The sequence below is a fragment of the Octopus sinensis genome, linkage group LG7 (genome assembly GCF_006345805.1).
Source record: "Octopus sinensis linkage group LG7, ASM634580v1, whole genome shotgun sequence".
Classification (NCBI taxonomy): Eukaryota; Metazoa; Mollusca; class Cephalopoda; order Octopoda; family Octopodidae; genus Octopus; species Octopus sinensis.
In genome coordinates, this window is record NC_043003.1 from 40,430,738 (window position 1) to 40,457,294 (window position 26,557).

The 26,557-nt window shown below is 35.1% G+C and overlaps 1 long non-coding RNA gene across 1 annotated transcript in view; it reads left to right on the forward strand.

Annotated features, from left to right (window-relative positions):
• The window catches only part of LOC118764222, a 15,467-nt gene extending 3,176 nt beyond the window's left edge, over positions 1-12,291 (forward strand). Inside the window, exons 2-3 of the long non-coding RNA XR_005000017.1 lie at positions 1,803-1,806; positions 11,961-12,291. This is a non-coding gene — a long non-coding RNA (uncharacterized LOC118764222). The remainder of the gene's footprint in view (positions 1-1,802; positions 1,807-11,960) is intronic.
• Positions 12,292-26,557: the final 14,266 nt, after the last annotated feature.

Sequence of the window (26,557 nt, forward strand, 5' to 3'; positions counted from 1 at the left end):
GGTTTTTTCTGTGTATGTGTAGGTACAGATACACACTTTAAATCTAACATCACGTGGGTATTGGTATCACATACGCATATATATGTATATATATATATATATATATATATATATATATATATATATATATATATATATATATATATTCACATGAGTATATATGCACAAACACATGCATATATATATATATATATATATATATATATACATATATAATATAAATAGATGTAGATATATATGTGTATGTATATATGCATATATGATAGATAGATAGATAGATAGAGATAGATAGATAGATAGATAGATAGATAGATAGATAAACAGACAAAAGACGTTCGAATTGCACATATACGCTCACAAATATCCTCGTATATATTCACCATTACATACATATATACATACACCCACACAACACATTCATACATACATACATACATACATTCATACGTATATATTTATCCATACACATATATTCATATTTACATACATACATACATACACACATACATACAATACATACATATACACATTCATACATATATATATTCTTGCATGCATGCATTCATCCATCTACACATACATGCATGCACAATGTAGTGTTGTCGGAAGACATCAATGTTACTCGGAGTTTCACACACATTCACACGTAAGATAGATGTGTGAATCTTCAAAATTTTCTTAGAGAATATACCTTCTAAACTTACTGGTTTTCGATGAAATCCAAACTACTTCAGATTCACTGATTATTTTACTTAAAATAATAATTTCAACCGTTTGTACACACACACACACACACACACACACGCTACCGCGCGCGCGTGGTATGTGTGTGTGTGTGTGTGTGTATTATATAGTAAGCTCGGATACAGTTATTCGCCACCTGATTTGACGAAGGACGCATTTGAATAATCACCAGAAGAAGCGCATTATACATCTTGGATGCAAGATGAATTATGATTGCACAATATCTCACCTATGTACTACAAGTGTAGCAATGCGTCGAAATAATTGTAGTAAATTTAGATAATGTCGTTAATTCCATTTTCTTTCATCTATCTATCTATCTATCTATCTATCTATCTATCTATCTATCTATCTATCTATCTATCTATCTATCTATCTATCTATCTATCTATCTATCTATCTATCTATCTACATGTCTGTCTGTCTATCTGTCTGTCTGTCTGTCTGTCTATCTATCTATCTATTTATCTATCTATCAAGAATGTATCAGCACAATTGTTAACTTGTTTCATAATATTCGGAATAGTGAATGAGATTGGACGACTATAGGTATACGAAAATAAATGAAAAAAAAATGATCGTATGGTTAAGGCAAACAGAAATCAGTACGAAGTAACCGAGAGAATTAAACCGATCTAGTTCAAACTGGGGCCGATTGTACAAAATGTAATGCTATGAAGAATTAATGGTACATAGTTGGATGTTAGCCATGAACAAAGAAAGAATAAAACAGGTAGAAATGACTGGTACCAGATCCAAAATCAGAAAGAATGAAGCATGTCTGGTATAATTAGAATCATGAGAAGACAGAGAAGAATTGTGGGAAGGTTTGAATTGAACAGGGAACTGGGAGAGAGAGAGGGGGGAGATAAAGAGAAGGGGAAGAGAGAGAGATAGAGGGAAGGAGATAGAAGATGAAAGATGTGGAGAAAGTGGTTCTCTGTCTAATCTCGAGTTATGCCGACTCATAAGGGTCGGTTTCACTGGTCTTCATAGCGTATATATTTCCCACCTGGACGAGAGGCAGGGCTCGTCGCAAGATTACTCACTTTTACCAGCTGAGTGGACTTGAGCAACGTGAAATGAGGTATTTTGCTCAAGAACACAACGCGTTGTCAGGTCCAGGAATCGAAACAACAATCTTATGATCGTTAGTCCAACACACTAACAACCAAGGCACGCGCCTCCAAATGGAGAAGGTAGTTGCTAAAAGATGAATATATTAAAGTGGAGACCCGTTTTCCTTGGTCTTCCGATATAAACTAAAATAATTAATCACGAGAAACAAGCAAAACGCAGAATAAGATACAAAGACGGAAAGATACCTTTGAATTAACCGTTGGCTGAAAGTTGAAGCATCATCGATACATTATCAACAGAATTGCTTGTTGCAGTTTTCGACGTTGCCAGGTTGATTAATACCTATAATAAACCAAACTACCTGAATTCACAGTATTTTGGAGGAATTGCCTTAAGAAGATGCTGACAATCTTCATTTCGCTCGGAAGTATTTCATCTAGACATTTCAGGTGGTATTTTAATTTGAACTTCATTAAAATGCGTAAAAAGTATTGCAAATATTGAACTCAAAATTAAACTTTACTCCTAAATATTTTGTCATTTCTTTTGTCAAAGTTTTTATTTAAAACCGCAGTATTAATTTACCTGATTGTTCTAACTGAATTATTTTGCGAATAAGTCACTTTTTATAGTGTCTGATGCAGTGATTGGGGACTTAAGATATTCCATATTTTTTTCTGTCAGAACCTAAAATGTACAAATTCCTGCTGTTACAAATTCTGGAAATAAATAAATAAAGCAACATGCAGCTGACAATGGGAATATATAATTCCAAATTCTAGAAAAAATGTGATTCCAGAAATTCTGAAACCCCTGTTTCGTTGATGTTCATTACAAATGAAGGGCATATCTGAATCAGAAGTCGTTTAAATTCGAAACTCGTATCTGTGGCCAAAAATTGAAACCGTTATTTTACTCGTTTCGATCAATGGACTACGACAATCCTGTTGCACCATCCTGAAGAATTTAGCTGGACAATTCGCCTCCAATACTTAATTTTAAGTGTGGTACTTATTTATCAACACTTTTGCCAAGCCTCAAAGTCACGGGGATCTAAGCAAACCAACATTGGTTACCAAATGTTAGCGAAGAGGGGCAAAAAAGCGCAAATATGTACACACAAACGCACGCACTTACACATGCACGCACACACACATGCACGCACACAAATACACACAGATGCACCCACACACATTGGGCTTCCAAAAAGCTTTTTGTCAATCAAATTCACTCTCAAGGCAATTTTCACTTGTCAGTTGTAGAAGTCATTTGTCCAAAGTGTCGTGCAGTGAGTCTAAACCACAATCTACGTAATTGCGTACTGCATCATGTTTGTTACTTCTCCAAAGAGATGAACAGATGAACCTTTGAGTCATACATTACCTTTGAGTTATGCATTGAGTCATATTACCTTCATCTCTAGGCGCATCTTCTCCCTCTTGTACTGCTTCAAGAAGTTGATGTGCTCTTCTCTTAAGAAAGAATGCTTTATCCTTAGCACACAATTATTTCCGTATTTTGGGGAAAATTAGAAGAGAGTTTGTTGTAGCCATTATTGCTGTAATTGTCAATGTTGACTATCACCGCGACCACGACCAACATTACTATTACTACTACTATTACTACCAAATGAAGATCAATTTGAAACTGCATGTGGCGCTGCTTCAAGTGTCTGTAATGTTGTAGCAGCCGCACTGCTACTTTGACGTTTCACAGGAATATACGTTACATACGTATTTTGATTTACAGTTTCTAGTTTAGATTTTAAATCAGTTACAAGCTCTTGGGAATCTGCAGTTTCTAGCTCTAATTTTTCTAAGACATCCTGTTTTTCTCCTGTAAGTTCTTTAAATCACAATATCACCAGCAATGTGGCCCAACAGCTGATCAAATTCTACGACTGTTTCTTTCCATTTTTCATGCTTATTTGCAAGAGCTTTGGTTAATTTGGTTGCTCGTTTCAATCTGACAGCTGTGTGGGTGATCTTACATTCAAGTATTATTGCTGTAATTGAGATTTTTTTGCTTCTGTTGCTGTTTCCGTTCTTTTCTGTTCTTGTTGAGTCCATTCTAGTTCTTGTTGTGGTTGCTGCGTGTTTTGCTTCGTTATATTTATTGAAAGACATGATGCTTTAATGAGAAAACATAAAACCCTTAGAGGGTTAGTATTACCACAAGTGGAACACTCTGGTTTTCTTCTTTATATTACAACAATCCTATTTCAAACCTTGCGGAATGAAAGTGGTCTTGAGTTTTTACAAGACTTTTCAGAAGTGATCACCACCTGAATCTACAGCCAACTTCACAGGTATTTTTCATAGGAAGGAGATTGATATTGAATTACCTCTGTGAGTTTCTCTAAATATTGTCACAGAATAATTTACTCCGATAGATATGACCTAGTGGATAACTTTTCCCCTATTTCTGACTTCCATTGACCCACACTAATGATAAGAAATATCATGATCATGATTATGCTCATGATGATGATGATGTTGATGATAATGATGATGATCATCATCTTCTTCTTCTTCTTCTTCTTCTTCTTCTTCTTCTTCTTCTTCTTCTTCTTCTTCTTCTTCTTCTTCTTCTTCTTCTTCTTCTTCTTCACATTTTATAATTATTATTAGTTTTGCTTCCATTAGACTTAGTTATATGGTAGTGTGTATATTTTAATTACTATTATTTATATCTAGGCTTCTTCATCATCATCATCAACATCACCATCATCATCGCACCCCCCACCGACATCATAGCCTCAATCGGAGTCGGGACCGTCATAATCAGTATCATAATAATCACCATCTGTATTATCACCAGCATTTTATCATTTCTTCGCATCATCATCATCATCATCATCATCATCATCATCATCATCATCATCATTACTATTATTATTATTATTATTATTATTATCATCATCATCATCATCATTATTATTATTATTATTATTATTATTATTATTATTATTATTATTATTATTAGCAGTGCTTGGAGCAGCAACAGCAAAAGCAACAATGGCGGCAGAGATGAAATTATGCAAGAAATGAAAAATGTTTTGTGCAGGGAAATTGCAGGTAAAATACGCTCTGGGTGTAATAAAGTGCAGCGGAATGCAAAGAGCGATAAGAACGTTGTATATGAAATTGTATTGACAGAGATATGAACGTGCATGTATGCGTGTGTGTGTGTGTGTGTGTGTGTGTGTGTGTGTGTGTGTGTGTGTGTGTGTGTGTGTGTGTGTGTGTGTGTTGTGTGTGTGGTGTGTGTGTGAAATTGCACTGGAAAACGCTTCGAAACTATACAGTGAGTTCATAAATTACCTTTAATATTTAACAAACAACAAAACAAAAATCAAAGTACCCGTGATTAATAAAAATATTTCAAAAATATAGAGAGAATTTCCATCTATCAAGTCCTCGTCACTTGTACAAATGATTAAGGGGAGATAAAAGAAAGTGTAGAAAAATGGACGGACAGCGGTAGCCTCGATGACTCTTTGGAGTGTTGGCATTTTCAACTTGATCTTTTTCTTAAAGGGAGAAATGGCTATTCTATTTGTAATCTTTATCCTCTTAATCAAATGGCAGGAAAACAAACTTTGAGTTTTAGTATAATATAGATAGATACATATATGTACGACAGGCTTCTTTCAGTTTCCGTCTATCAAATTCACTCACTATGCTTTAGTCGGCCCGAGACTACAGTAGAAAGCATTTGCCCAAGGTTCCACACATGGGACGGAATCCGGAACCATGTGGTTGGGAATCAAACCTCTTACCACACAGCCACGCCTGGGTATATATATATATATATATATATATATATATATATATATTTATTTTATAGAAGGAGCTTCCTGATGATTTCATTTGAATGAAACAGTTCTAGTCCTGTAGAAGCTCCTTCTATAAAATAAATTAATTTACTCTGCTATGTATTGAGTACCTTATTTACTGTGGTTAACACCGACTCAACCCGGGACCTATATATATATATATATATATATATAACATGAGTATACAGGGATAAATTATCCAGGTGGGTACCGTAATAACTCTCATCTATATTCCAGGTTTCAGCTAACTGCATGAAGTTGTAATAAAAAAAACATAATGATTGCTTAGTAAGCTTAGATAAACTTAGATATGTTTCGACGAAAGATTGGTCCAGGCCATATCTAACTTAATAGCACCACCTGATAGGATTATCTAAATCCTGTTTAAGTTTTGTTTATGGTTCATTCAAGTACTGAGTTCTTATTGAGTGAGTTGTATCCAGGTATGGGTGGCTTATCCGGTATTCCTTGAAGAAATCTGTCCAGACTCCGTTTAAAGGTGATGGGATCCTTTTCCTCTTTGATCTCTTACGGGTCACTGTTAAACAGGCAGAGCCTGTGGAGGAAAAGAAATTGTGTCGCAGTGTACTTATATGTTGTGATCCTGAATTGGGCAGGGGTCCCAGCCTTGGATGAACTTTGAAACTAATGTTCAGGTCGTTTGGGCAAAGTTGGCGGTATATTCTCCACATCGTACAAATGATGTACCACTCGCGGAGGCGCTGGAGAGAGTAGAGTTTCAAGGCTTTAAGGCGGTCCCAATAATCGATATCAGTCATGCCTTCAATTAGTGCGTGCCATCTGGGGTGATTCAATCCTCGAGATGTATGACCAATCCAGCTGTAATTCTCCTGATGGGTAAATCCGAGGTCACTCTCATGGATTATTAATGTTTTCGGGAGTGTAAAGCAGAATACGCGGCGTTGCATATGCAACTGTACATATAATGTGCAGTAGAAACAAGTAATTATAGTGTATGACTAACTGTTAAATTAAAAGAAAAATTTAAAGATGTACCAGTCCTCGTAATCGTTGTAATTGTTTGGTATATGTGAGTGTTTGCGTATGTATACACAGATAGATAGACACACACATGTTGCACATACATACATAAATACATACATACATACATACATACATACATACATACATGCATGCATGCATGCATGCATACATACATACATACATACATACATACATACATACATACATACATGGTGGCTGCCCCCTCGTTATCGAGTATGGCCATTGCACGAAGCTTAATCAATGTTGTTATCGTGCAATGCCTGTGCAAGAAGACTTTTTTTAAGTGAGGAAAGGCTGTGCACTGAGTCAATCCCGCTCACTAAGCAACAGCAGTCATAATCCGAAAAGAAGAACAAGTCAACATCATCGGTAACACTGAGCCGCAAGTTTTATGTCAGAGTTATCCCAGTTACCTGAGTTACCTTCTCCTAGAAGGATGCCCTAACAAAGCTAGGAGTCCTTCACTCCCAATGGTTTAAAACCGCGCGATCGGGTATTCAGTCCGATTATTTCTATGTCTCCGCGCATGATACAGTCTTAAGACATTTATTGGATGGCCGTTGACTCTCAAGAGTTCCTCCGCCCTTTGACGGGTTTTGTTTTTCATCCCGCATGGTGTCCAATAAACACCCTCCTCACCAAGCAAGCTTGGTGGGGTTGCCGGTTTAGTCGCCAACGACCTGACCATGCAACAGGTTGTACTGGGTTACATTCATACATACATACATACATACATACATACATACATCATACATACATACATACATACATACATACATACATACATACATGTGGCTGCCCCCTCGTTATCGAGTATGGCCATTGCACGAAGCTTAATCAATGTTGTTATCGTGCAATGCCTGTGCAAGAAGACTTTTTTTAAGTGAGGAAAGGCTGTGCACTGAGTCAATCCCGCTCACTAAGCAACATCAGTCATAATCCGAAAAGAAGAACAAGTCAACATCATCGGTAACCACTGAGCCGCAAGTTTTATGTCAGAGTTATCCCAGTTACCTGAGTTACCTTCTCCTAGAAGGATGCCCTAACAAAGGCTAGGAGTCCGTCACTCCCAATGGTTTAACCGCGCGATCGGGTATTCAGTCCGATTATTTCTATGTCTCCGCGCATGATACAGTCTTAAGACATTTATTGGATGGCCGTTGACTCTCAAGAGTTCCTCCGCCCTTTGACGGGTTTTGTTTTTCATCCCGCATGGTGTCCAATAAACACCCTCCTCACCAAGCAAGCTTGGTGGGGTTGCCGGTTTAGTCGCCAACGACCTGACCATGCAACAGGTTGTACTGGGTTACATTCATACATACATACATACATACATACATACATACATACATACACATACATACATACATACATACATACATACATGTTCCTTCTCGAGCCATACTTGGCTCATTAAGGCCGGTTTCCCGGTTTCCTTGAACGAGACGCCGGTCCGTCGCAGGTGAGCTGCCAGATCCAGGAGGAAAGAGTGAGAGAAAGTTGTGTCGAAAGAGTCAGCAGAAGTTCTACATTACCTTCTGCCGGAGCTGCGTGGAGCTTAGGTACTTCGCTCATAAACACACATTCGATCCCGCGATCCTTTGACCGCGAGTCCGCCGCTCTAACCACTAGGTCATGTGCCTCCATATATACATACATATGTATGTGTATATATATATATATATATAATATATATATATATATATATATATATATTAATGTATGTGTGTGTGTTTATGTATGTATATTATATACTTACACACTGCCACGTATATACATATATGCATCTTTAAATCTGCTCATGATGCCATCGCTACGATCTCTACCAATGCAACAAAGATTACCATCTCCACATTTACAATAACTACAACAAGACTCCGAATGTCATCAATAGCACCGAAGTGAATAACCTACAGCGCACCAGATACACTCCACACCGTGCATAATGTTCTTATCTGTTGCTCTTTATACTACACTTGAAGATCGTAATGCTCCAGCTGGTGCTGGAACCGCTGCAGCTGAGGATGATGATGATGATGATGATGATGATGATGATGAAGGTGATGATGTTGATGATGATGATGATGATGATGATGACGATGATGATGATGATGATAGTTACAAGGGTAAAGTTAACTGTGAAGGTAATACTTCTTCTGCAAGAGTTGGATGATGGTATTTCTGCAGAAATACTAAAGATAATGAGAACAAATGATGATGATGATGATGATGATGATGATATGATGATGGTGGTGTGGTGTTGATGATGATGGTGATGATGATGGTGATGGTGATAATGATGGTGATGATGATGATGATGAAGATGAAGATGATGATCTGTGCGTTTTGTCAATTTGATCTTTATTGGCAATTTTCTACTTGATTACTATTTATTGATTGGTTTATCAGGTACATACATACGCACACAGACGCACATACATGCATTCATATATACATACATACATACATATTTGCACACATAAATGCGTACGCACGTGCACTTATACGTACATTCATACGTGCATATATTCATATATAAATATATATGTAAATACATATACAAACATATATTCACACATATGTTCATACATTCATTTATACATACATTAATATACACACACATGTACGTGACATATAAATATATACATGCATATGTATATATATATATATACATAAAAATTTGTATGTTTACATGTATATAAATATGTATATGTATGGATGTGTGTATAAGTATGCATACACACACACATACATATATATATGGTTTACAGATCAAATTGCGGTAGTATCAACAAAGGAATTACTCCATTTAGTGAGAGATAAATATCAATTTAATACACAATTTCAAAAGAGCCACTAATAGTTTCATGCTTTACGACACCCCAAATTGGGAGATTTATAAATCACGCCATGTATGCAGATATTTTGGAATGTGCGTTGTAATGTGTGTCTGTATGTATAGGTAGTTATGTAGACACCAAACTAAGAAGTTTGTTTCTGAATCTCAAAGTTCCAAAGTACCAATCTCAAGGTACCAAGTTTGATGCCGCTGTAAGATTGTTCGGGTACCTGTCTTGGGTCGATTCATTCCTTGCGAGTGAAACTCTGTAGAAGGAAACTACCTAAAAACTATCGGATGAATTGTGCCTATAATTAAAAGGTCCCTTCGTGTCGCACATCGCGTAGCGCTTACTGTCTTTCTGAATTACGTTAATAGAACACGTGTCTCTAGAATTCTCAGCTACTGACCACGATAATTCATAGTCCAGCATTTGACAGATGATCCATTTTGATAATGCATACATAAATTGCATCTAGAGCTGCGTGGTAAAAAGTTTGCTTCCCAACCACAGGGTTATGAGTTCATTCCCACTGCGTGGAATAGTTGACAATTGTTTTCTACTATAGCTTTGAAGCTACTAGGGCTTGTGAGTAGTAGAGGGAAGCTGAAAGAAGCCCGTCTTGAATATATATATATATATATATATATATATATATATATATATATATATAATATATATTATATATATATATATATATATATGTAATATATATATATATATAATATATAATATATATATATATATATATGTATACATATATATATTATATATATATATATATATATATGTATATATATATATATATATGTATATATATGTATATTATATATATACATATATACATATATATATATACATAATATATATATATAATATATATATATTATATATATGTATATAATATATATATATATATATCTATATATATATATATATACACACATACATATATATATATACATATATATATATATATGTATATATATGTATATATATATACGTATATATATATGTATATAATATATATATATATATATATATATATAAATATGTATATATATACACATACATAATACACATATACATATATACGTATATACATACATATATATATACACACATACATATGTTTGTATGCATGTATGAATGTATCTGTGTGTATTTCTCTGTATTTGTTTCCGCACCATACCTCTTCACAACTTGTATTAGTTTGTCTCCGTCTCTGTAATTCGACGGTTTGGTCAAAGACGTCGACAGAGTAGCTAACTAGTTGGTACTAAAATCCTTCAAGGCGGTGCTTCATATGGTCGCTGTCCGATAGTGTAACAAGTAAAAGATAGAATAATAGATAAATGATATAAGGACATATGGTGTTTTGGGTACATTTGTTTCTCTTCAATAGTGCGTGTGGTGGTTGTATGCTCCGTAGTGGCCATTCGGATAGTGAGCTTCTTATGTTAGGGACGTGGGGTTGTGATAGTAGTAACGATGATGATGAAAATAACTTGGAAGTTGTTGTGATTGCAGTGGAAAAAAGGCATGTATGAGAGACTAGAAGGGATAAAATGATAGTAGATCTAAATTGATGATTTCCGATTGGAAGATTGACAAAAGTAATCAAGTAATAAGATTGGAAGAAAATTTCAGAAAAAAATGTTCAAAATATACATAAAGACATTAAAGTAGGTTAAGAAAATATTTTTCTAATCTTCTTTATCTCTACTTTGCTTTACTTTACTTTATCCTCACCTATATCTCTAGTGATTTTTATATTTTCCTAGCCTATCCTCTTTTTCCGATATATAAGTTTACATGGAAAGGAGAAGTTATAAATTGTATGAATGTTATCACAAAAAAATCGCTGGCGTAGCTTTATTTACATAAATGGTAGAGATGAACATGCTAGAAATCTTAAAGAAAGAATTTTAGAAAATAGCTATCAAGACGTGTCCACATTTAAGTCGTGAGCAAGTAAATATGCTTACATATGGAAAAAAGTATTTGAAGATTTACCTCTTAGGAAAAAATGCTTAGAGGACTATGATTCGTGATTAGCAAAATTACCAGAGAGAATTGAGAGGCATTCAGACTATAATTATAGTTAAAACATACATAAGGAATAACTAAATATTGAGTTAAACGAATCGAAGTATATAAAAACTTTTTAAAACTAAGACAACGACTCCATGCAAAATTTTAAAGGATGAAATTCAATAGGTAAATTAAATTAAAACTAATTAATAAGAATGATTATAAATGTATATAATATTAAGTTATAGGTTTGGGAATAAAATCATATTGCCTTAATAATTGTAATTTACGATGTAATTTTGTTAAAAATTTGTTAATAGTCTATTGAGATGTGAGTTATGGCTATCAGGGAGAAATATGATATATTCAACAGCTGTAAATATTTTTTTTTAAGACAGGGGAAGCTAATGAGAACTGTGCTGGAATGTCTAGTGGAAGCTGGCAGCAGAAGCAATTGGAGGTACATTTTTGCTTCATTTTCAGGTTATCTACACATTAAAGAAAGTGAATGTGGAATTGACAAGAAACTGGAGATGACTGATGAAACATCCAAAGGAAGCTGATGACAACAGTAGAGGATCTAATTTTGACACATCTCAACAGGATGGAATATGTGCAACTAAAGATTAATACCAGTTTTATAATGGTCCTATATTGATGGAAAATCTGATAGAGGCTGGTGACAACTGTGCCATCTAAGGCTGTGGCTGTGTGATGACCTGTGAAACAAAAGTGATAATAAGCTGGAAGTATATAATCTTATAATGGATTTTAAGATACGATAAAAACACAATATTCTTAACAACACAATCGCATTAGATAACTTGAAGAAACAACTCTAATAAGATAAACAGTAGAAAAAACCAAGAAAAAATTATAAAAATCCTGGCGGGTAATGCAAAAACCTTATAGATAAGACAAATCATATAAAGGAAAATAAAAATGCTTAACCATACAAGGAAATGATAATAAAGAATTCTATATTGCTATGAAGTTATATGACGGTAAAAATTTGGGTGGAAAGGACAATAATATTCATGAATGCATAATGTGTGCATAGACAGGCGGTTATAAAGATCAGAATAGATGTTTAAAGTGAAAATGTACAGAAGTTATATGATTGCTAGTAAGATCAAAAAATTGAAGTGATATGGTCTCTTATCAAACAATGATGTAATGTCAGAAGCAAGTCTATATTATTGGGTTTTAAAAATACATTTTCAGCGTAAGTGGGTACTTTTTAATGTACAAATGCATAACAAAAGGAAGGCAAAAATCTCTAAATGTGATATGAAATTAAAAGGGAAGTCCATTATTAATGAATATGTAAAGAAGTAGTCTTTAGAAGATAGATCTGGGATGTGAATGGAAGACTGAGAGCGTATAAGAATTATAGACCTAACTTAGTTATATGCGTGTACTGACGATATATAAGTAGGTGAGATTGGAAGCCGACATTATGTGGCGATTAAATTTAGAGTATGGTAGGAGGTGCGTGTTGGTGGTGGTGTGCATTAATTTAAGAATTAGTCACTTTGGTAAATAGATATTAAATAAATAGTTAATATAGTTTTATATCGTGAGGCAGCGAGATGGCAGCGTCGTTAGCATTCAGGACGAAATTCTTAGTGGTATTTCGTTTCGTCCGTCTTTATAATCTGAGTTCAAATTCCGCCGTGGTCGACTTGCCTTTCATCCTTTCGAAGTCGACAAAAATAAGTACCAGTTGAACATTGGGGTAGGTGTAATCGACTTACCATCCCAACCCGAACTTGCTGGCTTTGTGCCAAAATTTGAAACCATTATGTATCTAAGTTACTTCAATAGGGTTTCGAAACAACACGAATAGAGCTAGAATAATTAATCCTGCCTTCTTTCCACTTTTATTTGTTTGTTAACGCTATAGAACACACGCACACACACACACACACACACACACACACACAATATACATGCATGTATATATATATGCTTGTATGAATGCATATGTATATGCAGTAATGTATATATACACACATATGTCTATATACATATATATATATTAATTGTTATCGCCATATTAATATGACATTCTTATAGATATAAGAATAATCGCTGCCGCTGGTCAGCTCCATGAGGCTACCGCCTTAAGATAGCTATTGATACACGATCTATAAAAATGCCATATTAATATGGCGATAACAATTAATTTCCAGTAAACGCTGCCGTAATCTCTTTTATAGAGACTTAGTAATTTTAATATTTCTATCATATATATATAGTCAGATAGAAATATGTACCTGTTTGAATGCATGTCTATATAAATATGTGTGCATATGCGCGTATGCGTGCGTGCGTGTGTGCGCTCGTGTGTGTGTGCACGCATTTGTGTACATATATACTTTTAAATTAAAAAAAATATTTCTTTTAAACATATGAACATAGAATCTCCAGCACATCAAACTATGATCAACATATTTCAGATTTCAAAAATTTCTAAAATTCTCTTACGTTATAAGGTGACATTGAGTTCTTAATTGAAGTTTATGAGACTTTTTATTCTAAAGAACAATCACTCTCTCATATATTCTTTTCTACTCTAGGTACAAGGCCGGAAAATTTGGGGGAGGGAGGAAGTCGATTAGATCAACCCTAGTACGCAACTGGTACTTAATTTGTCGACCTCGAAAGGATGAAAGGCAAAGTCGACCTCGGCGGAATTTGAACTCACAACGTAAAGACACAAAATATCTATTTCTTTACTGCCCACAAGAGGCTACACACAGAGGAGACAAACGGATTAAGTCGATTACATCGACCCCAGTGCGTAAATGGTACTTATTTAATCGACCCCGAAAGGATGAAAGGCAAAGTCGACCTCGGCGGAATTTGAACTCAAAACATAGCGGCAGACGAAATACCTATTTCTTTACTACCCATAAGGGACTAAACATAGAGAGGACAAACAAGGAGAGACAAACGGATTAAGTCGATTATATAGACCCCAGTGCGTAACTGGTACTTAATTTATCGACCCCGAAACGATTCTGCCAACTCTCCGCCTTCATGCTCTCATATATTAGGAACTCTCGTTTAGACCACTTTATTTACAACAGCTAAATTATGATGAACAACAAATAGCCCTCTCTATTAAAAATCATCGCGTTCATTCTGAAGAAAAACGACTCAAAATGTCTAATGCTGAAAACAGCTAATTTCATCAAAGCATTAATGTGACGAACGTTTTTCTGCAAAAGATAAATAGAAAATAATAATATTCCTTTCGATTATAAGCACAAAAACTGAAATTTTGGGGGAATAGGCTAGTCGGTTACATCGATCCTAGTACTTAACTGGTACCTATTTTATTGACCCGAAAGTATAAAAAGCAAAGTCGACCTTGGTGGAATTTGAAGTCAGATGGAGAAAATAGACGAAATGCCGCCGAGTAATTTTTTGTCCGTCATGCTAAAGATTCTGCCTGTTTTCTACCTTAAATACTGCTACTACTACTACTACTACTACTACTACTACTACTACTACTACTACTACTACTACTACTACTGATAATAATACTGATAATAATAATAATAATAATAATAATAATAATAATAATAATAATAAAGTTATCATGTACATTGTTTTGTCTTGGTATAAAAGATGGGCTACAGCAAATATTCTGCTCAATACCACAGATTTGCTTGTCAGTTGTTTGACCTTAACCAGTTGAGCATGTCCCTTAGTGGCTGACGATATGTGCATCTCTGATCACGAGCAGAAGTAGTGGGGGAGCATCATAGCCATGTGTTGAGAGGGATTCTTTGGGGTTTGAATAATTCACCTCTGGAAACATGGGTGTTTCGTTCAACGTCCTTAAACAACCCTTATTCAGGGACCTTTTGAGCGGGATGGGTTACTCGATCTGAAGAAAATTCTAACTGGGCTCCACCTGCAAGGTCATGTGCTGTTTATCTTGATATGAGATCACCATGTCGCGCACATATGGTTGTGATGCATGTGCCTGGTGTACCCTTATCAGACGGGTAGTCATGATGGGTATACTGGGCTTCGTATATTTTACCCCAGTGTCACTTTGATGGCATGCTCTGCTCGCTCACTCAATAATAATAATAATAAAGCCCTGATGCAGTACCAGGCAGTGGCTCACGTGGCTTCTGATCTTAATTGATTGGAAGTGTTATCATGTACATTGTTTTTTCTTGATATAACAGATGGGCTACAACAAATATTCTGCTCAATACCACAGATTTGCTTGTCAGTTGTTTGACCATAACCAGTTGAGCATGTTCTTTAGTGGCTTACAATAAGTGTATCTCTGATCACGAGCAGAAGTAGTAGGGGAACATCATTACCATGTGGTTAGAGGAATTCTTTGGGGTTTGGATAATTCGTCTCTGGTAACATGAGTATTTCCTTCATCATCCTTAAACAACCCTTATTCAGGGACCTTTTGAGTTGAATGGGCTACTCGACCTTATGAAAATTATGAGCCCCACCTGCATGTTCATGCGCTGTTTATCTTGATATGAGATTACCATGTCGTGCACATATGGTTGTGATGCATGTGCTTGGTGTACCCTGATCAGACGTGTATTTTACTCCAGTGTCACTTTGATGGCATAGCCTGCTTTCTCACTCAATAATAATAATGATAGTAATAATAATAATTTTGGCACAAGACCAGTAATTCCGGGGAGGAGACAAATCGATTATATCGATCCCAGTGCTCAACTGGTAATTATTATATCGACTTCGAAATGATGAAAGGCAAAGTCGATCTCGGTGGAATTTGAATTCAGAACGTAAAAGCGGACGAAATGCCTCTAAATATTTTGTCCGGCATGCTAACAATTTTGCCAGATTCTCGCCTTAAATACTAATTCTAATAGTACTATTAATAATGATCGCAAATATGGCTTAAAGTCTAAATGCTCTTCTCTAAATAAGCTTCTCCGCCTGAAGATAACATATTTGTATTAATTATGAATGTTAAATTAAGAAGATACAAAAATACATCCCATGATTTATTAAACGTTAATAGACAAAACAAAGTGAAAAATAGCAATGAAATATTGGTTATTAATATTAATTTTTAAATAGTTCACTTCATACTATTTTTATGACGGATAATATATCTTCCAGTAAATTGTAATTTATAGTACATTGATACAGTATAATTTGTAGGTTTAGAAAGAATTTTTCTATCGCTAGCCGACTCTCAGCATTAAGCAATTGCATCAATCAACTTAAATATATATCCATGCATTTATTGTTTCAATGTAATTATTGTTTTTTATAGAGGAATAGTTAATATTTTCGTTATGTTGTTGTTGGTAGATCGGGAGACAAGGCGGCGAGCTGGTAGAATCGTTAGCACGTCGGTCAAAATGCTTAGCGGCATTTCGTCCGTTTTTACCTTCTGAGTTCAAATGCCACCGGGGTCGACTTTGCCTTTCATCATTTCGAGGTCGATAAAATAAGTACCATTTGAACACTGCGATCGCTGTAATCGACTTACCTCTTTCCTGGAATTACTGGCCTTGTACTAAAATTAGCATTATCATAATTTGGATTGAATTGCATTTTATTTCATCTTCTGTCCGGATCTCAACCAAAAATTCATTCGGGATCGATAAAAGAAGAACCAGTCGAGCACTGGAACCGATATAATTACTTGCCTTGTGCCAAAATTAGAAACCATTATCATTAAATAGGTAGACAAGGTAGAGTGTAAGCAGAATCGTTACCACCCTGAAAAAATATTTAGCAGCATTTCTTACGGCTTTACGTTCTGAGTTCAAATTCCGTCGAGGTTGATTTTGCTTTTCATCCATTCGGGGGTCCATAAAATAAGTACCAGCTGAACAATGAGGTCGATGTAATGCAGTGGATAATCATCGGTTAATCTCCTGTCTACCCTTAATGTAGAAGTTAATGACAGGAATAATATCTTATTGTGTGCATAATTTCCTGGAAATGAACGACAAGCTGCCACTGGAACAGAAGGGATGCAAGGGGCAAAAGCCGAGGGACAAAGGATCAACTTCTGATTGACAGAATGGTGCTGAACGACTCTAAGAAAAGACATTCTAATATGAGTATGGTGTGGATCGATTATAAGAAAGCATATGACATGGTTCAACATTCTTGGATTTTAGAAAGGCTTGAGTTCGTACAGGTGTCTGATAACATTCTAAATCTTATCAGATCAATGGAGAACCAGAATACAATGCTAATATCAAGTGGAGAATTTTTGACGAATTTTTGACATCAGGAGAGACATTGCTGTGATTTGTGTGATACTCCTCACATAGATATTATGGAAAGTGATATCGGGATATACCTTGAAAAATGAAGGAAAATTAAGATACCTGTTATATATGGATGGCTTAAAAATCTTTGGGAAGAGTGAACGTGAAATAAATGGTCTGGTTTTAAGAGTGCAAATATTCAGTCAGGATATCGGGATGGAGTTTGGGATTAAAATGTGTGGCATGCTCATCATAAAAAAGGCATAGTAGAGTTATCTGATGGTGTAGAACTGCCCAACAGCGAGAGAATCAAGGATGTTGATATGAGTGGATATGAGTATTTGGGTATTTTGGAGTTTAACAAAATCAAGGACAGTGAGATGAAGAAAAGCTTTAGACAGAATAATTCTGAAGAACCAAATTAATTGTGGAGAGTAGACTCAGTGGAAGGAACAAGATCGGGACAATGAATACATGGGCTGTCTTCTTAATGCGATACGGGACATGTGTTGTTAGGTGGACAAAAAACGAGCCAGAAGAAATGGATAGAAAAACCAGCAAAGTGATGACAATGAACAAGGAAATGCACCTTAAAAACAATATCGATAGACTGTATGTGCCTAGATACAAAGGAACAAGAAGTCTCATAGGATTCAAGATACGTTTTGTCAACGAGGAAAACAGTCAAACAGCAGAATGAACCTTTGCTTGTTGCTGTTCGAAATAGCAACATGACATATAGTAAAAATATGATACACCAAAAAACATTAAAAAAACTAGATGGGGAACAAAGATTGAACAACTGGAAAATGAAAGCAACGCATGGTCAATACCTCAGAAAAAGGAAAAGAAAAGACGAGACCAACACCAGGCGGTGTCTAAGGAAAAGTGATCTGAAAGGCTGCTGCACTGAAGCATTGATTGAGGCAACGCCAGGAACAAGCTCTGAGAAATAGATAAGGAGAGTGAAATACCTCCGTTGTAGGGTGTGTAGTAGCAAAAACGAAACAGTCTCACATATTGTGAGTGAATGCAGCAAGTTGTCTCAAAAAGAATTCTAAAGGAGGCATGATAACTTAGCTAAGTTTTTTCACTGGAGATTGTGTGAAAAGTACGATCTTGAAAGAACACATGGATGGTACGAGCATAAACCAGAAGGCGTCACCGAGAAAAATGGTATAGGCACACACCAGAAAAGGTCACAGAAAATGAGAAAGCAACCATACACTGGGATATGTGAATACACATAGATAGAGAAATTAAGGCCAATAGGCCAGATATAGTTGTCAGAGATCTCCAAGATAAAAAAAATGCTTTCTAATCGATGTATCAATAACAACAGATGACAACGTTTGTCTAAAAGAAACGGAGAAACTTTCAAAATACAAAGATCTGGAAATAGGTGTAACTCGAATGTGGAACCTAAAAATAGAAACAATTCCTATCACTGTAGGTGCATTTGGTATGATAAAAAAAAAACATTGAGACAATTACATAGCAAAAACAACAGGACAAGTATATATAACACAGAAAATAGCACTACTAGGCACCGCACACATCCTACGTAAAACACTTTCAATACAGTAACAATAAGAGCATCACAACAAACGGCAGCACATACCCAAGGTACACAGAACCGCGCTCGGTAGTGCAGTGAAAGCACGTGATAAAAATAAGACTACTGAATAATAATAATAATAATAATAATAATAATAATAATAATAATAATAATAATAATAATAATTACTTAGTGCTAGTAGTAGTAATATAGTAGCTATTTTCAAATATTTTAGGGATATAATTTATATTTGCTGTATGGGCTGTTGGAACAAATAAATTGCAAAAAGATGTACATTCACACACAAACATGCACACTCATAGATACATGCACACACATACATCCATGCACACACATATCGTGTACGCCTCTGTGTGTGTTTCTTTTTGGTTTACTTAGTGGTGTACAAACATCGAAGTATGTGTGCTTGTGTGCATGTGTGTGTGTGAGTGTGTGCCTCAGTATATGTATGTATGTGTGTAACTCTGTGTGTGTGTATATGTGTGTGTGTGTACGTGTTTGTGTTTGTGTTCGTGTGTATGTATACGTACGAGTGTGTGGGTATTGTTGGAGGTGTGCGTTTGTCTGTGCATATCAGAATGTGAGAGTGTACGTACATACATCCAAGTGCATACACACGCACACATACACATATTTATATATGTATATATATACATTCATTTTTTGTGTGCATGTATGTATACTGACGATATAAGAAACAACAATAATAATAAAATCAGCGTGAACTACGGCAATAACATCTTAACAAGTAGACAACGTTAAAACTAATAATAATAATAATAATAATAATAATAATAATAATAATAATAATAATAATAATAATAACAACAATAACAGCAAGAATAACGAGAACAACAAAAGAAATGCAATGAAAGTGGAAGCCTGTGGTAAATAACGCTATAAAACGCTAGTTTCACAGCTTCACTAATATCCATTAACATCTCTACAAAAATGCAAAAGCCGTCAAAACCAACGAAACGAAACCTCGGTAATACATCAAATTTCCTTTTTGCATTGGATCGTTCTTAAACTAACACGTGTTGTGTATGCCCAATATTTACACTGATCGACCGCTAACCACAAGGTGTAAAACACGTTAAACAGTCTATAAATTGAATCAATACCATAGAAAATCAAACCTGAGCCTCCAACAACACCAAAAGATAATTTGACAAAAGTCTATTTGAAAATATATAAAAAGACGTGCATAAAGCTAAATAAACGACAAACTTACGATTTCGCCAAAGGTTATATATAAGGTGAATGCGAACATTTATCTTATGTTAAAAGCACCAGCCCTACCCCCAGAGAAAGAGAATAAGCAAAAACAAAAACAAAATAAAACGAACAAAAACAAATAAAAAAGAAAGGAAAAAAAAAACAAAAACAAAAATGCAGAAGAAAAACATTGAAAAAAATAAGAGAACCAAAAAAGTAATTCAAATATTCTAGGCGACAAATCTCGTATCATCGGAAATGAACGAAGTTGTGCTTGAACAGGATATAAAGAAAACAGTACAAATAGAGCTGGGATGTTGTCTTTTTTTTTTTTTTGCCTTACAGACAGTTTGTCACAAACGAGAACTGACTAAGACAAATATGTATGTACACACGTATACATGTACACACACACACAAACAAACAAACATATATACATAAATATGTAGGTGTATACTTAGATATGTATATGCATATGCACATTTTTATATACATTCATATAAATACACACATAGTTATATACACAATATATACATACACACATGTATAGACACATACACACACATATATATACATATATGTGTGTATATATTGTGCATATAACTAAATGTGTATTTATATATATGTATATATCTATATATATATATAAGGTGCCAACATGCTAATGAAAGCATGTTATATGTGTGTGTGTGTATGCGTGTATGCGTGTGTGTGTTTGTGTGTGTGTGTGTTGTGTATGTATACATACATACATATATATATATATATGTATGTATGTATGTATTTATGAATGTATGTGTGTATATGTGTGTGTGTGTGCCTGTGTGTGTGTGTAGGATACAAACATGGTAATAAAAGCATGTTAGACTTGGAGATGTGGACCATCAGGAACAGCTATGAGAGAAAGCGGAGGTAGCTACGGAAAATAAAGGCTTAGAATATGAAGGGCGTGGCTCAAATACTTCCTCAAGATCTGCGTGACTAGCACAAGCCTAGCTCATTTGATTGCAATGCAGAACATTCTACTCAAGGCATACAAGAATCATGACAAACAAAGGAAAGCGCTTGCTTGCTGGACGTCCTTGTAGTTTCGTTTCCTTTCTTTAACTCCCAATTCTTGGGATGGCCACAGGCTGGAGAAAAAGGAACTTGCCTTTTCGAATTAAGAGAACTTTTGCCATTATTTCTTGGAGAGCCTGTTCTTACTACTTGTGGTCTTTCCTTTGTCTCGTGAATGCATTCACTTCTAAACATAGCCTTGAGATTAGGTATTTTCGCATGAACAAACAATAGAGTATATCAATCGATCTCAGGTGATTTCAGATTGCAGAGTCGTTAACAATGAAAGATTGTTGGGTACTAGTAGCAATATCATTTAGATTTTAAGGAACTATTAACACACTGACAAACTTCTTCGTGTGAAAATGAATGTTTAATTCCATCACCTTCATAGCCCCTTAAGTATGTGTAACCCTCCTCTGGTTCTGACTCCTTGTAACATTCTGTTGGTAAAGTGTAACGTTAGATGTTTCTATCACTTTCCCTCTGATAAAAGTTGATTTTGTGCATTTATCGAGGCTAAATTCTATCCTGATGACACCACTAAACTGTTTTTCAATTGCTAGTCAACCTTCTTGTTTCTGGTGAGTTATTATTATTATTATTACTATCATTATTTGATGAAAACTCACATCATATTTTGCTGGGTATGACCGAAAGTGTCAGCTGTCCACAGCCATCAGACTATGGTGACACTTGTGTATAGGTCATGCTTCAAGAACCCTGCAAAGAGTTCTTGTAGTTTCAAGAAAGGCTGATTTTTGTAGGTGTTCTATCTTTGCATTTATACCAATCTTTTTGAGCCATGCTGGTAGTTGAGTGCTGATACTTCCAAGTGCGTCAATTACTATTGGTATCACGTCTATTTTCCTCATCGATCTCTATTTTCCTCATTTCCCATACCACCCATTTCAAATCGTCGTATTTGAAATAATAATAATAATAGGAATTATTATTATTGTCAGTATTATTATTATTATTATTATTATTATTATTATTATTATTATTATTATTATTATTATTATTATTGCAAAATGTTTAGCGGTATTTCGTCTGTCTTTACTTTTTGGGTTCAAATACCGCCGAAGTCGACTTTGCCTTTCATCATTTCTGGGTCGATACATTAAGTACCAGTTGAGTACTGGAGTCAATGTAATCGACTTGCCCCTCCCCACAAAAAAAATTCAGGCCTTGTGTCTATAGCAGAAAGGATTATTATTATAATTATAAATATTATTATTATGAAATTCCCCTGTCATTTCATTCATTCTTCCAGGGCGTGACGTTAATAACTCGCAAACATATTTCTCCTCATGCATTTTGAGTACTGAAAGTGTAGCAGATTCAGAATATCTCCTAAGAATATGCACTTTTAGGTCTTTTTCAAAATTGCAACAGTTTGATACAAATTGTTCGGTAAGTTCTGTCGAACTACCATAATTGTGCCTGACGTTATATCTGTGCCCATTGAATCTTTTGTTTAATTGTTCTGTTGTACAACCAACATAAATCAAATTGAGTTTCGTGCATTCTGCTACATTCACCAAATAGGAATCTCTACAGGTCTCACTTTCCGTGTAGATCATAACATTTCTCTTATGGTTCCTGATGGAATTCACTTAACTCATGTTGTTGCACAATGAACAGGGCTTACCTCTCTTGCGGCTGTTTTTCAAGGTACAACACACTGAAACTCCAATGTTAGTTTTCTTGGAGTCAGAGGTAGAAGTTAATAGTTCACTTATATTTTTATTCCGTCTAAAGTCTACAACAGGCGACTGAGGAAATATTTGTTTGAAACAAGGATATTTTTCCGCAACATGCTGGTAACTTTCATGTAACGCTTTTGAGATGCCTGCGAAAATTCGGTGCCAGTAAATCACTAAAGGAATTCTGTCATATATTGTACTTTGTTTTCTAAAATTATGCGCGAAAGTTTGAGTTCCTTTGCTAATCTTAGCTATGTCATTTGCTGTTTCCTTTAATCGTAATTCACCGTAACTACGTTTGACATAATTTCGAGGTCGATACATTAAGTACCAGATATCCTTTTATAATATCAAAATAAAGTAGATTGAGATGATTGATTGTATGTTACACCGAATAAGAAATGGAATATTTAGAAATTCTGGAAGTTACCTAAACAGTCGGGTGTCTAAGGAAAATCGTAATGTAAATTACAGCTTTTGCGTTTTATTCCTTCTTACAGTTGAGTTGTCAGCTCTTTTAGTTTCGTTAGACCCCAGTGTTGAGCCCAGTCCTGGGACAATGGATATCATCATCATCATCATCATCATTTTTTTTAAGTCTGCCAACTGGCAGAATTGTTAGCATGGGATGTTGTCTTGAGATTTGGTGAGAGCAGGTATCCTCAGATTTCAAGTATAACTTAGGATATTTTTTTATAGAGTACAAGATTTTTGTACTTTTCTGCAGGTCGACAATGTGAGTCTGAATTTCAATATCCTTTAGCCGCTAGGTAACAGATTAGGTGCTGTATCAAGAGCACCAATTAGCATAGAGATAATTGTCCTCTCACTTTTCCACAGTCGCTTCAACTCTCTAGCTGTGTCTCATTATTTCTCAAATGTTTCAATTACTTTGGATTTTATTCTATTACCAGATGGTATTGTAATGTCTATGACCTTACACTGTTTCTTTCGTCCTCTGTAATTATATGTGGTTTTCTTGCTTTAAGAAAGTGTAGATAAAACAATGCAAAAACCTACTCACATTCATATAGTTTAGGAAAGTTTGCGTTCTACTTATTCAGATGTTTCGAAAAATTTAAATTCTTTTTCACTTTGCCTGCTCAATGAAACACGGCTACAAAAATTCCGAGCCACGCCCCCCTTAAAAAGAAAAAAAATTAGCAATTCCCAAGCAGAAGAGAAAAAAGAGTAGAAATTTAATTGTATAACAGAATATTAATGTTGAACTTAAACAAAAAAGAAAACAATAAAATTTTAGCAGCAAAAAAAAAAGAAAATGTCAATTTGAATAAATTTAGAAAATGTTTTTATCAACAACAACAACAACAACAGCAACAACAACAACAACAACAACAACAACAACAACAGTAACAGCAACGAAGACGACAACGACGACTGCCTTGCCAAACGAAAACATTACCGATATATCGCATGCATTGACTCCTTTAGTAGCATCCTAGACAATACAAAATATTTGAATACGAATCTTTTAGTGGAGAAGGTGGCAACGTAGCTGAGACATTTTCCGTAAAATAACCTCTCTATCTGATGATTACACATAAGTAGATAAAAGCACAAAAAAAAAAAACAAAAAAAAAAACAAAACCCAAAACTCGTGTATCTCTGCCTCTTAGTAAATGGCTGAGGTTTTCAAATGCCCTCGAAATAGCTAATGAAAGGAAAACTCGTTTTGTTTTAGTAAGCTGGATCCTACGGGACTATTTCTGTTGTTTTGAAATTGAAAACACACCCTCCAAAGAAACATGCTCATCCATATACTCGTGCTTGGAGTAGAGAAATACAAGAGCACCGATCAGGAATATCGGCAATGGTATTAGCTCCTTATCTGCTGCCTCCTTTGTATCGATGTAAGGGCGGATGGTCAGTGCAAGAGTGAAAACGGAGGTACATGGTCAAGAGGGAAACAGAACGAATTTAAAAGTGCTCATATCTCCTCAAAACCACAGGGATATAATGGGTCTGTATCCTGCTGCTGATGCAGAAACAAAGGACATGAGACTTTTGGTGCAGGACAGAAGACCTAATTGTTACACCTGTGGAAGCAAGAGCCATTTGGGGGACTTTTGCCCCGATGAACTGGTAAAATTAAAAGAAATTTCACGAAAACGGATGGCAACTACATTGTAAAAATACGCTCTGAATCATAAAAATCATCCCTGAATTTTCCCAAGAAGTAGGCATCTAAACAAATTTCGTATGACAAGATATTTAAAAGAAAAATTGAAGATGCACTGTGGCGCTACAAAATTTGCGAGCAAAGGCAAATGAGTCACTAAGTCAAGGAAAGTTGGTTCATTCGGATAATTATGAAAATTTTCTGTACAGAGTCATGATAGGTGATGAAACACGGAGGTAGGGATACCGTGTTTGAAAAAAGAAAAAAACCACATTTGTCACAGAGGGTGGGAACATCGTCACTGAAAACAGAAAGCACATCAGAGCTGTTCGAATATAAGATGGTGAGGATCGTGTTTTTGATAACATGTTTTGATAACGAGTAATATTTGTTTTAAGACACGCGTGCACACTCACACACACAAACACACACAGACACACACACACACATTCACTTACGCACACACACACACACACTCATTCACACACATACAGACAAATATGAGAAAGAAATTCTTAGCTCATTCATTTTTACCAATATAGTCAACGAATGTCTTCGATCTCAAACATTGCATCCTCATCCTCTAACACATGTGTATACGTATTCGTTAAATTATCTCTAAATGTCTATATGTAAACTTGCGTACAATAATCCCTCGACTATCGCGGGTGTTACATTCCAAAGTACCGCGCGATAGATTAAAATCCGCGAAGTAGAAACAGTACTGTACCGTATATTTTTTAAAATTATTTTTTATAATTTGTATATATTTATTTTGGTTATAAATGCAAAACAACACCACGGAGGGATCGACGTAAGCTTAAATATAAACCGCGATAAGTGAACCGCGATATTGTGAGGGATTACTGTACATATAAATGCAGCTTGTAGGCATGTATTTATGTAAGAATATACCTTATATATGTTTATGTATGGAAATCTGTGTATATATATATATATATATATATTATATATATATATATATATTAAGACTTATATACACGTATGTGTATATATCAATATAAGCATAAATTCAAAC